General features: G+C 35.5%; 1 protein-coding gene across 7 annotated transcripts in view; it reads left to right on the top strand.

Annotated features, from left to right (window-relative positions):
- The window catches only part of LOC136839110 (beta-1,3-galactosyltransferase 1-like), a 132,328-nt gene that overhangs the window by 24,132 nt on the left and 95,696 nt on the right, over positions 1-12,500 (top strand). The gene's annotated exons all lie outside the window — the stretch shown is intronic.

A 12,500-nucleotide genomic window follows, 5' to 3' on the forward strand; every position in this document is an offset into this window, starting at 1 on the left:
TATTTCCCGTTGTGATTTATACTTTAACCTATTTTCACGCTACTTTAATGTAATTGTGTATACGTACACTCTCGTGCACATGTCTTTCGACCTTAAGTGTCATTATGAAAAAACGGAATTATGTGCAGGAACAAACGTGACGGTGAAACAAATGAAAGCCTGAGAACAGAGCGTCAACGAATGTGGATAGAAGATAGGGGAAAACACGAGAACAACTGGCCCTTGTGTTCACTGTGGTCTCATCGCAACATATGTTGGGGAGAAAGAGCAAACTGCAGGACGTGGACGTGGCAGCTGGATGGAGAGCAGAAGGAGTTACACTAAACAACTTTCGAGCAGCAGAGCGAGAGGGAGGGAAGCGACGCCGTCTCCACAGTGAGGAAGAAACACTGTGGTCACCGATACCGGGTGAATCAGTTTCATGAAGTGCTGCAGATGGATGCAAGGCCTTTGACTCTAAACAGCATATTTTCATTCTGCTCTTCATGTGTTCATAAGAAGATCGATGTAGGCATGCTTCCCGAGACCTAACACTTGTAAGACGGAGGAAGAAACCTCACAAGTCATACACTTTGTAAACTTATCTTGCTGAATTGAACAGATCACTTTCGCTCCTCCCGCAGGAGGATGTTTTCGTGCTCGATGGAACCCGAACAATTCTTAAATGTGGGTGTGTAACAGCATCTGGAAAAATATCTTGGCATTTTTATGGCTCTATTTTTCCTTACTGTCACTAATGCACTTACTGAACGGGGACCCCCTAAGTTTGCGAAAGTAGAGATAAATGCTGTAATTACATAATATATTGCTGTACTAAGCAATTCCAGGTATTCATAAAAGAATATGTAAATGGTGCATTATAATCGGTCTATAAACAAATTGCACTGACCGAGCTCTGCAGAACCCAATTGCCACTTCTGGTAATACGGAATCTGATAATCATGCTTCAGTAGAGCTCTCTCGGAAGTTCTGCGACTGTAGAGCGGATTTTCACACGAACTATGCAAGAACAAAACTACAGATATAAATTATATCTCTTCATTAATTCAAAATTCTCTCTCTCTCTCTATATATATATCTATATATGTATATGTATATATATATATATATATATATATATATATATATATATATATATATATATATATATATATATATATATATATATATATATATATATATATATATATATATATATATAAGAATAGTACAGCCAGCAGAAACTTCAGCATTTCTAGTTATAAATGTATTTCGATTACCAACGTTCCGGAAATCAATTCCCACCTTAAGGACTAAAACCAGAGAAAACGAAAATCCACACACGAGGAATAAGACTCAGATTTATTTTCTTTGAAAAGAAATGAGTACATCAGTGAGCTTATAATTTCACATGAAAGCAAATGGCAAGAACTGAAGCATCAGAATAACATTAAAGAGCAAAACTACTGAGGATATTGGCACAAGCCTTCAGGAAAGAACTGAAAAGTAACAAGAAAAAACCACGACTGGTCTTCTGAGAAAGTTACACCATTCATAAGACAGGATTAAAAAGTATTTGACATTAGTCCCAACATGGAAGAAATTTCTGTATGTATTTACAAAAAGTAAAAAGCAAAAATACCGAGACGAGAACACATCGGCACAGAAGCTGTGTAAAACACTGAACAAATTATTATTTTTTCACACCGAGGAAAAGCGAACACAGAGAGGCGAGAAGTGTACTGTAGAATGGGCGAATGGTCTATCAGGCAATGCCTAATGGAGCAGTTGAATGGTTGCTCAGGGTTGGTGATAGTTGTTTAATGTAGAGGGACTCGACAATGGGTATGACCGGCTATCTACTGCTTGAGACAAGATTTTGAAATCACTGTGTAGAATATTGTGTTTACATTTTGCTGTGTGGCTGCGTAATGCAGAGAATTCCTTCCTGGGTAAAACTGATTGTGTCCGGCGACTGGCACTCGATTCGGACCTTCAACAGCCGACTGGAATTACCCACATAGGTTCCCAAATTACATTTGGGACAAGTAAAATAAATATACCGTTGAAGATCGCATCAATTCCGGTAGTGTCTTTGGACATGAAAATACTTCTGATTTTTAATTAAGGGTTCTTGAAAATAAAATAAAATTTGAAATATGGATACATGAGTTCCCGTTTTACATATTGACACGTTTAGCAATAAGGATGTCTTAGTCTTAAAATATCAGTTAAAAAACCATTCAATATTTTTTTTTTAAATAGGCGGGACGGATAACAATATCTTTGAAAACAGTTTTGCTGCATGTAAATTTTTTCCGCATCTTGGGTGATTGGTGATGATGTAAATGAAATTTTGAGTGAAACTGTGATAATCATTCGTTTGTTTTGATCTGATCATTAGTAATATAATTCTTGTCATTCATTTTGCTCTTGTCCTTATCCTCTTATTGTTCTCATTCATCTTGCTCTTGTGTCTGTCTACTGTCATTAAAATTAGAATTTAATTATGGTAATGACATTACGAAGTCATTCAAGTTACGTTATTACAAGCAGCAGAGAACGTGCTTGAAGTGTTAACTTTTTGACTTTGAACTTGCTGCTCGTTATGGCGTGAGGATGCGCAAAACCCTGACATCAGGGGATATTTCATTGTGCACTTTTGGCAATTCCCTCACTGGCAACCACACACACACACATGCACACACACACACACACACACACACACACACATATATATATATATATATATATATATATATATACATATATTAAATATATATGTATATATATATATATATATATATATATATATAATATATATATGTATATATATATATATATATATATATATACATAAATTTACAGGTCACTTTTTGACCAGAAACGTATGTAACTGTAATAACCACATTGCCCTCTTAACTAATCGATTTCTCCATACTTTTTGAGTACGTTTGTCACATATCTGGTAATAAGTGACCAGTGGGTTCATAAATATATATTTCAGCCTGAAAAAAACAATAAAAACTACTACACTCTTGGCTAAGATGGTGAGGAAGCGTCTGTTCCAGCTCTGATAAATGTACCTTCTAATAAATGTATCTTCTTGTGGTCAGGTCGGTAACGTGACCTCGTCTGATAATTCGGATGCGGGTTCGAATCCTGAAACTGGCTTCAGAATTTCTTCATGTTTTTCCATTTGGATCTCTGGTTTTGCAGTGAGAAGCCTGTCCAAAAAAAAAGGGTGAAGAAATCGAAAAGTTAAAAGGTCATTACAACTCCATATATATATATATATATATATATATATATATATATATATATATATATATATATATATATATATATACAGTATAATATATATATATATATATGTTATAGATATGTATATATAATATATATACAATCTTATTTATGCATTAATTTAACTCACACTTTAATGAACAAATAAGACTTTAATATCACATCTAAGATGGCCGTAAGTGGAAGCACACAGCATTGCATATTACGTTTTAGGAAAAAACTTTGAAAAAACTTTTCCTTTGTTCTTGGAAGTTATTGTCATGTGTGTATGTGTCTAGCTGTTGTTTTCTTCATGTGTACTTTCACAGGCACCTTTACACGTACGCTAGCGTGTAAACGCGACTGTTTCAACCGTTTAAAGAATGCTTTACCCTAGTAAGAACATATTTAGACAAACACACACACATACACAATGTATATATATATATATATATACATATATATATATATATATATATATATATATATATATATATATATATATATATATATATATATACATACACATACATATGCATATCTTTGTTGTTCTTAATGCAATTTGACCGGTGGGTGATTCAACAAAGGTCCCTGTGCTATTGCCTAATATCTACTGACGGTTGTGTAGTTCTTCGTTGGACGTGTCGGTAGAGTTTTCGGCTAGCACTCTGCTAGACCCGAGTTCGAGTCTCCGGCCGGCCAGTGAAGAATTAGAAGAATTTATTTCTGGTGATAGAAATTCATTTCTCGCTGTAATGTGGTTGGGATTCCACAATAAAATGCAGGTACCGATGCTAGGTAGCCTAACCAATTGGTTCTTAGCCACGTAAAATAAGTCTAATCCTTCGGGCCAGCCCTAGGAGAGCTGTTAATCAGCTCAGTGGTCTGATATCTACTGACGGTTGTGTAGTTCTTCGTTGGACGAGTCGGTAGAGTTTTCGGCTAGCACTCTGGTATACTTAACTTTTTTGACTGACGGTTGTGGAATTCAAAAGTAGGCTCTTGGACAGCATTTGGTGGGAATGTATCCACCAGGATTGCTTTGATGATTCCTACAAGACTATGCTGGCAAACAACATCTGCTGTTATTTAGATATGCGTAAATGAACCGCTAATTGGTTTTTAATAAACTATAAAAACTTTCAGTCACCTAACTTCTATCAGTCACCTTGTTCCGTGGCAAATGGGATAAAGATGAATTACTAAGTGGTGTTTCTCATTCATTTACATGTTGGTATTTTGTACACTCATAAACTGAAATTAAGATTTCAATCGTTTAAAAAGTGTTTATGCAAGGTGTCATCAAAGATCTTGGTCAGCAGGAGTTTCAACTATTTGTTGATACTGCAAACTTCGCCGTGAAGAGCATGAGAATGCAAACCGTGAAAACGAAATTAGTTTGGCACTTTTCTCTTTCTTCCCTTATGACTAAATCATAATGGGTGTCTTTTTCAGTCCCTCTCCCGTCCATCTCTTCTCCTTAACAACAGCCAGGTTTCTTTCTCTGAAGGTTCCGCTTCATGCTACGCCTGGGAGGTTCAACAAAAACCAACTAGTAACTGCAGGGTGAAAGTAAGAATTGTGTCCGTAGCAGGGTAGTGCTGTCAGTGCACCTTATGCGGTGCACTGTAGGCATTACTAAGGTTCTTTGCAGTGCCCCTTCGACCCTGAGCTGCATGCAACCCCTCTCATCCTCTTACTGTACCTCCGTTCATATTCTGTATCTTCCATCTTACTTTCCATCATCTCATAACAATTGTTTCATTGTGCAACTGCGAGGCTTTCCTCCTGTTACACCTTTCAAGCCTTTTTACTCTCAATTTGCTTTTCAGCGCTGAATGACCTCATAGGTCTCAATGCTTGGCCTTTGGCCTAAATTTAATATTCCATTCCATTTCATTCCAAAGTGAGAATTTTATTTTATTGTGCCAATGCCTTCCCCTCCCCCCCCTCCTTTTTCTGGCCATTATATTTTTCATCGGATTTGTCCTCCTTCCCATGGACTTCGCTTCTCATTGACCTTAGATTTGTTTGTGCAAAATTCACACCGATCGTAACAATGAATCATTTCGAGACGGCAAGTGGGTCTGAATTTCAAATGGCCATTTCGGACAACAAAACGGGCATAGAGTTCGCCATTTCTTGTTTTGAGGATGTTCGGAATCATGAACGCTGAGTGTTATGCCGTGTGGGATTCTTTATTTCCCTGTGCAAACAAGAGCGGCACAATTTTGAACTGTCTCTCCCTCTGATGTGTGGTTCTCAAGCAACACTTAACTCATATAAAGGAGCTGCCCCGTGAATCGTGATGGCCCTACCACCATGTGACAAAGAGACACGAGTAGGAGCCACTTCTTCTACCACCAGAATAAGAGTAAACAAACGTCTGAGGCCAAGCGAGGAAGGAATCAAAGAAGGAAGGAGTCACTGCCCTGACTAATTATCCCACTGCGGCTGATACGAGTACTTCAACAGCGTCGGGCAAGAGGGCTGTCTGTCTGTCATAGAGGCTGTTTAGGCCTTTTTATCCTCCTTTATTTTTCATTATTTTCCCCTAACAATAGTCTGAGCAAATGCTGAAACCCTGCTTGTTTTGGGATTTACTCTGAGAGAAAGAGTGCTCTGAGACGAAGCTACAGTACTATGAACTTGAGCAATATGAAAATCTAATTGAACTATATATATATATATATATATATATATATATATATATATATATATATATATATATATATATATAAATAAGAAAGAGAGAGAGAAAATGACAGTTTGTCAATAACGTGACACATGAGCATCTCCACAAACAGACCATTAATCTCGATTTCACTTTCCTTGAGAATAACTGAACCACAATAGGAATTATATAAATGTTTCTGCAAAGTGTATAAGTTGATTTCGACTCCTGTTGATTTCAGGTTCTGTACTTCAATTAAAATCACGCCAAGTCCACCAAGACTGCTGAGTACTAAGTTTGCAACCTTATTATATATATATATATATATATATATATATATATATATATATATAAATACACACACATTGTAATATATATATATATATATATATATATATATATATATATATATATATATATATATATATATATATATATATATATATTATGATTCCACCTTTATTGTATTTATAGTCAAGTTTATTTATTTTTGTATGATTGTTTCTCTTCCGTATATTTTCTATTGTCCTTCAAGTAGTGGTTGTTCCTTGTCCTTTTGCTTTTACTCTTCGGAAGTAGTGGTTGTTCCTGTCTTTAAACTCCTTGCTTTTACTCTTCGGAAGTAGTGGTTGTTCCTGTCTTTAAACTCCTTGCTTTTACTCTTGATCTCCAAACTCCTTGCTTTTAGCCTTGGATATTTCTTCTTTAAACTCCTTGAAATAGTAGCCTACTGTTTCACTTCTATCGTCAGTCTCCTCTCAGCTCACCAGAACCTGGTATCCGGCAGGGAAGCAGTTTACCTTCTTTGACATGTTAATCAAATCACATTAAGTATAAGTTTTGTATTGTAAAGGTTGAATAACAAATTGTATTTTGTTCTAAGGTTTCAAATTCATGATAATTTACTTTTCTGATACGTAGTTGTCAAACTGTACTTTTTCTTGTTTGCTGTTGATAATTTTTAAATAATAATATTTAACTTTTGTACTATCGTATTATCATACACTTACCTTTTGATATTTCTTTATTATTGTTATAGTCTATTGAACCTAAGGGTATAAAATTAACTTGCATTGAGTAATACAATGTCTATTATATCTGTAACAATATAATCACGTGTGGAACAGAAATAAATTTCTGACTCACATCAGGTCGAACCCAGGTCTTTCAATTGAAAGGCAAGGGTGCTGCCCACTAGCCCATACAAGTCTAAAAGAAGTTGGAACCTGGGGTGCAGTTGCTCTCAGGTTCCAATTTCTTTTAGACTTGTATGGCTTAGTGAGCAGCGCCTTACCTTTCAATTGAAAGACCTGAGTTCTGATCCTGATGTGAGTCAGAAATTTATATATATATATATATATATATATATATATATATATATATATATATATATATATATATATATATAATAATTTTTATCTTATCACCGTGACATTTTATACACAAACATTAAGCTTCAAACGTTGTTTAATATACAGTACGCACTACTTTGGGAATATCGCTGAGGGGGAATTATAAGTGATAATGATTTGGTACCTGTAGTCTTTCCAACAGTGTAAGATGGCTAGGGTGGGTGGGGACAGGGAAAGAATTCAGTCTTGTCATTATCTGTTACCTTTTAATCTCACCCTCGGAGTTGATCCCTTGTTTATGGCTTTTCCTGAGATCTGTCATATATTATACTTCGTTTTCTGAAGAAACAGCGGAGAGTAAATTTTGGTTGTTCGTAATGAATTTTCCTTCTCTGCGTGCTTTATGAAATAATAATCATAGTTCTTATATGATATCATAATGAGTGTAATACATGAACACTTAAAATTTGTGAAGGTGCTTCAGCAGGAAGAGCTTTTCAAGCCATTTGATTATTATCCACATTCTATTTTGGCAGTTATTTATTGTTTACGTGATTAGATTTTTCAGTGCCTCTGCAGGTTAATCAATTGTTCATCATTTAGGAGAGAAAAATAATTTACCATGAATTACACAGCCCCCTTGTTGTTTCTGAGAGTGGAGGTGGAGAGATTTGTTCCGCTTTGGCTATCCCTCGGGCTATCCTTACTGTCCGGTGACACTCACTGGTTACCTCAGGGCTGAGGTGACCACCGTTCTTATTTTTGATCGAGTTGGACTTTTAAATGCCCTCGCTGGACGCGTGTCAGCGAAATTGAGGTATGGTGGCGGCGGCCAAAGATTATGCCTTATCTCTTTGTTTTCGTGAAAATAAATGAGGTTTGTACGAAAAATATATGAAATCAAATATGTTTTCGTTTTTACCTTTAAATGAATAACAGTTTTTTTAATTTCATTTGAGCAGATTCTAACAAGGCAAAACTTCTAATCATAACAACGAGATGTTTGACAACGCACGAACTCCTTACCCTCCCCACCCTAGCGATCTTAGAGTGCTTGAAAGACTATAAGTGACTCGAACACCCAACAGCACCCACCAACGACTTCCAGTCGATGTTCTAGACCATCTGGCTGTCAAGAGAGATCGTCGACTGGAAGTCGTTGACGAGTACCGTTGGGTCTCCAAGTTACTTTTGTAACAAATTATTGATCACTTATAATTCCCCTTTGTTCACACTCTTGAAGTAGTGAACATTGGATACTAATGGGGAATTCAGAGCCGATGAAACAGGGTTTTTCGGCAACACCTTTTTATCAAAGCATCTGATAAAGGTGAAAGTTGGCAAGTGTATATTTTACAACCATACCTAATTTTTGCAAGTATCATCTAGTACGTAGGTTCAATAGCTCTGGTACTTATCAGAGTAAAAGTATGTTTTCTATGCCAGAGCCATCAAAATCGCAGGTAAGGGTTTTGAACACAATAGTGACGTTAACCTATGACGTCAGGAGGCTCTACCCACAGTGAAGAGAAGTTTTCATATGGGGAAAACATCTCTTCACTGGTGGCTCTGCCCACTTACTGATGACATATTCACTAATTGATATTAGTGAGGCCAAGATAAAGAGGTCTGCTCACTTCCCCCCATATCGCCCATGCAGGCGGAGCTTTGTTTACCTCCTTATTGCGTCAGCAGGTGACTTGCCGTAACGAGCAGGTACCTCTAAGGTGCGTCATTGCCTACGTAGTTACCCCAGGTGGGAAGCAACTCCACCCAATTGGGAAGACCTTGTCTCTCTTGGCCTTGGATAGTAGTACCCAAACTATGCTTCATCGATATCAATGATGGCAAGCTGGATTTGTCATCGTCCCCTTAATTGCATTATCATTCTCAATACTTTTATTATTATTATTATTATTATTATTATTATTATTATTATTATTATTATTATTATTATTGTTATTATTATTATTATGTGGAGGTTTCATCGCCACTTCCACACCAGTTGTTGGGACTAAGTTGTTAGCTTGGAATTCTTCCATTTTCTTGATATTCGTATTGTTTCTACTTAACAAATAATTCAATGTATGTAATTCATCCACATAATGAACCAGTCTATAGCACATATGTTAGATCTACATCTATTCAAGGTGGGAGTACAAAAAGACCATCCGTTTTGTTTTACCTCAGGTCTCGACATTTATAGCCTTCCATTTGCAGCATGTCAGGAATGGTCACTAGAAGTAGAATTGAAATGAAAAGCAATGATACCTCATTTCCTTCAATTGTTAGAGGTGTAAAGGTCAACGGCATTGTTTTACTTCAGTTAATGTAACCCATTGCTATTTTTTTTTATTTATATCATACAGCACCGTAAACAGCACTCGTATACTCACTGCAAATAAAACCTAATGGTAGCAGTCAAGATTTTGAGGGCAAGCTATTATTTACCTACTAATATCAATCAAATGTAACACGATTTATATTGATATGAATGGAAAGGAAAATATATTGAAATCAGTTTGAATGAGGAACATATTGTTATAGTCATTGTTTTAATAAATATGTTTTAGATGAATAAATAAAACGTCTAACGCTATACATAATTTATTTACAAAATGTCTTCATCGCCACTCTCGAGGAAGAGGTCATCATCCGTGTCCTCATCGTCGCTAGCAAAGTCAATGATGACACGTTCCACGCTCTCATAGATATTGTCCGACTTCCAGTATTCCTCCCCAAAATGACGTAATTGTCTAACAGCTCCTGCCCACACTCTTGGGGTGGCCAAATAACTATTACCCACTATAGAAATAATTATCTATTCACGCTACAGTAAATCTTGCCACGGGTCTTCTCGCTCGTATACAAAGTGGCAAGCCAGAGCACAAATGCAGTCTTGCAACCACGGGGACAATTCCATATCCTGCTGCCCATTATCGAATTATGTTCAAGCCTAGACTGTGTAAGCATTTCATTCCCCGCCTACTGGAGGATGGGCGGAGCCTCACGACGTCATATTATGTTTACGTCACGAATTGTTTTAGGATCCTTGTCTGTGATTTTCTCGGTTCTGGCATCGGCGACTTCATTTTACTCAATAAATATCAAAACTATCGAACTTATGTAATAGATAATACTTGCAAAAATTAGGTAGGGTTATAAAATACACACTTGCCAACTTTCACCTTTATCCGATGCTTTGATAAAATGTTATTGCCGAAAAACCGCGTTTCATCCGCTCTGAATCCCTTACTAAACGACATTTGTAGCTTAATGTTTGTGTTAATGTTTGTGTGTGTGTATGTATATATATATATATATATATATATATATATATATATATATATATATATATATATATATATATATATATAGCTTAATGATAAATAATATTGCCAAGACCAGGAAGAACATTCATTATTGTACAAGCTTTCGAGTATAAAACCTCATCATCAGGCTGAAAAAACCGACAAGGATGAGAATCAATAAAATTACAATAACATGAATTGTCATAATAAATCTTCAGCAAAAATACTAACGAAATATATAAAATGAACAAGTAAATACAAACTAAAAGGGTGAGACGTAAAATAACGAAAAATTAAAAACACAAACATAAAAATATGAAAATAAAACTAAAGTGAAATGTAAACAAACTACCACTCACAAAGTAAAACATTTAACGACCTAATTGAGTACCTACTATGAAATTGGTACACGATAGCTAGTTGAATACCAGACGAGTTGTTGTTCAATTCCGGCTTCATCTTTTTAATAGTCAAGGACTCTGAAATTAAAAGGTCCAGTCTATTTGAACAAAAAGACAGTACCCGAAAATCCAGGTCAGTGAAAGGATGGTCCTGTGCTAAACTGTGTTCTCTAATGGCAGAAAAGGGTGGTTTGGAAAGGGGAAACCTAGTTCTAATAGAAAGACCTCTGTGTTCCAAAATTCTTTGTCTGAGCCAGCGGGAACTAGATCCACGTATCGCAGACCACACTGCGAACAAGTGAACAAGTAAACGACAGAGGAATTAAGGTCCACAGGCAGAGTAGGCATCTCTCTCAAAAGTGATCTTATTGTAAAAGGATTACAATAACATACTTATCATTAAGCTAAGATTTCCAAGTAGCCCAATTACAAAGACTATATATATATATATATATATATATATATATATATATATATATATATATATATATATATATATATATATGTATATATATGTGTGTGTGTGTGTGTGTGTATGTGTGTGTGTGCATAGAATTTATTTCAAGTGCACTGGCTGGTCAGGAGTTTTCCAATATTATCATTTATATATATATATATATATATATATATATATATATATATATATATATATATTATTATAATCACTTTATATATATATATTCATTTATCACATTATAATCACTTTTGTACGATTCATTTATCACACATTAACACAGAAAAAAATAAGAGACAGGGTGTAGGTCCTGACTGGTTTCAAGCCATTGACGAAGGACTGATACAGAGTGCTAGAAGTCACAAATATATATACTACAGGAATAGTACTGACGAACATATATATATTTTGCAAAGTTACAGCCACGAAGGAAAAGTGAAACAATGAGATGCTAAGTACTTTCGTCTTATTACCAAGACATGGTCACAGCAACTAAAGATATACAAAGACAAGGGCCTATATATTTGGTGGGTATAAGTCCTAAAGGAACACAAAAAGGTTGGGAGGTTACAGAACGGTCAACGGATTAACATCGAAATCTACTTATTGGTAATCCTCTTTATTCTATCTTTCAGTTCCTTCTGGAACATATGTTTTATTACTGGGTCAAAAGAAAATAATCCTTCACTTACATTAAAAATATTCCCCAGGTCAATTGAATCACAACAGATTCTAACAAGTTCCTGGAAATAGTTTCGTTACAGCGTGACAATATTAAATTTTGGCTTTGTGTCCAGTTTATTCTGTGGGACTTTTCTCTTAAATGCAAAAATAGAGCATTATAAGTCTGACCTGTTCTTACTGAATATTTGTGTTGTTTTAATCTGGTGTTCAATTCTTTACTGGTCTGACCTAAGTAAAATAAATCACAATCCATACAAGGAACTTTGTACACAATATTGCTATCTTTCTCGGGGGACTATTTTTTATAAGCATGTTTTTGATATTATTATATGTGAAGGATACATTTGTATTGAATAATTTTAA

Source organism: Macrobrachium rosenbergii, chromosome 6 (genome assembly GCF_040412425.1).
Source record: "Macrobrachium rosenbergii isolate ZJJX-2024 chromosome 6, ASM4041242v1, whole genome shotgun sequence".
Taxonomy (NCBI): Eukaryota; Metazoa; Arthropoda; class Malacostraca; order Decapoda; family Palaemonidae; genus Macrobrachium; species Macrobrachium rosenbergii.